The following is a 2,362-nucleotide window of genomic DNA, read 5'->3' on the forward strand; positions in this document are numbered from 1 at the left end:
GGTTAATACCTGTTGGTGCTCGGGGACCCATGTAAGGCCAAGAAATGAGACTCAGGTCTACCACTCGAGGGCTTGACCTGGCTCCTGCAGCTGCACGAGCCTCCAGTTTTATTTATTTATTTATTTGTTTGTTTGTTTTTGCTTTGGGTACACCCAGAGATGCACAGGGGTTACTCCTGGCCCTGCACTCAGGAATTACTCCTGGCGGTACTCAGCCAGATGTAAGGCAAATGCCCTACCCGCTGTAACCTAGAGCCCCCAGTTTTAAAGGTCTCCAGCCCCAGAGCCCCCAGTTGTAAAGGCTGCGACCAGGGCAGCAGAGACCAAGGTGACCTTCGGTGGCCTCAGAATCACATAGCCCATGCGCTGCCAACGGGAGCTTGTCTGAAACTTGCACCGGAAGAGACCTGGTGACATTGTCACCACAACCCTAAGACCACAACTGGGGTTCCGTGTCAGAGAAGGAAACCGAGGGCCACAGCAGAGACACACAGAGGTCAGGGTACCCCACCCCCCCCGGCCCATTAGTGGTGGCCGGGACACGTGGGTCAAAGATGGAATAAGCTTCGGGCCTCTCCCTCACCACCTAGCAGTGTCCCCTCACCCCCCATCCATGAGCCCCCCCCCCCCCCGCTCCCCTCTTGCCTTTGCCTTCCTACCCCACCCCCGAGCCGGAGACCAAGCTCCCAGCACATCTCATCAGCTGTGTGACAGCGCATCCCTCCACAGCGACTCTCTCTGGCATGTAATTACTAATCAGACGCAGGCAATCAAGCTGCATTTCCACCCCCCCTCCCCCGCCCCAGCCCGGTTGGTTCTTTCTCCACCGCCCCCCCCCCACTTCTCCCGGGACACCTTTCTCTGGGGGAAGGTGACTCCTTCAGGAATTCAGATTAACATCAACCACTGCGGGGTAGGAAAGAGGGCAAGGAAAGGCATCCAACTCGTTTGCAAATTGCAAATGACAAGGCGTCTTCAGAGCTGGTGTGCTCTCAGCTATTTTAAGGGGCCTCATTTAGCATAATATTTGCATCGTTTGTGTCTTACCCGATAATTAGGAGTGGAGACAAATTCTTCTCTTCCCCCGACTAAGGGCATTGGGGTGGAGAAGAAAGGCAGCCGTGGAGATGCCTCTCGAGGCAGGGAGGCTTTGCAAAGTTCCTCCCTCCAGGGCCCGCCTGTGGTGCTGAAACTTCCCCCAGTCTCAGAAACTCTGTGCTTGGCTTCTCGGAGCTTCCGCGATCCCCTTTGAACTCCAGGTAGAATTCTCAGGCTTACAAAAGCCTTTGCAGGTTTTCCCTTTCCCTGGGAGGGAGCCGGTGTCCCGCCTTCCCCAGTCTCAGACGTTTGCCTGAGCACACTCTGTGGGCGGGCGGCGCCTCATGGAGGGTCCCCATCTCCAGCCGCCCTGCTTCTGCTCCCCACCGCCTGATTTTCCTTCCCGAAACCAGCCCTCATCCACGCTGCCCCCCCGGAACTTTCTGTGATGAGGGAAGTAGTCAGAGCACCCAGTTCTCCCCCAAAGAAGGAAAAGGGGCCACCAGAAGGGACTGTGGCAGCCTCGGCCACCCCTGATGATGCCAGTCTTGATCTTAATCCCCTCACCCGCCCGCCCCTCCGCCCCCCCTCTGCACACCTAATGTATTGTCTTTTTCTTTCTTTCTTTTTTTTTTTTTTGCTTTTGGGTCACACCCAGCGATGCTCAGGGGTTACTCCTGGTTTTGCACTCAGGAATTACTCCTGGCAGTGCTTGGGGGAACCATATGGGATGCCGGGGAACCCGGGTCAGCCGCGTGCCAAGGCAAACGCCCTCCCCGCTGTGCTATCACTCCGCCGGCCCCGGTGTATTGTCTTTTTCGTAGCAGCTGAGGGGTCGAGCACACTGAACACCAGCTGCCCTTACCTCTGGGCTTCATGGGGAGTGACAGGCTCTGAAGCAGGTGACAGGCCCAGCGCAGGGCTCTGCCTCCCTCCCCGAAGTTGACCATCTCCCCACTCAGCTCAGCTCCCACCGGGGGCTGATGGGGCCAGGCCTTTAAGTCCACACAGAAAGGGGGAGGATGTCAGGGGATGGGGCTGCCAGCTCCAGCCCTTCCCGAGGAGAGAGAGAGAGAGAGAGAGAGAGAGAGAGAGAGAGAGAGAGAGAGAGAGAGAGAGAGAGAGAGAGAGAGAGAGAGAGAGAGAGAGAGAGAGAGAGAGAGAGAGAGAGAGAGAAAGAGAGAGAGAGAGAGAAAGAGAGAGAGTTCCTCTCTAACCACTGCCTCCTCCAGCCAGACTTGAAATCCACATTTCCTTCAATATTCTTTCAAGGGGCCACCGTTCAACTTGGAAAGGGCTAGTCAGTGCCTTGGACTGGCTTTTC

This window comes from Sorex araneus, chromosome 9, assembly GCF_027595985.1.
Source record: "Sorex araneus isolate mSorAra2 chromosome 9, mSorAra2.pri, whole genome shotgun sequence".
Classification (NCBI taxonomy): Eukaryota; Metazoa; Chordata; class Mammalia; order Eulipotyphla; family Soricidae; genus Sorex; species Sorex araneus.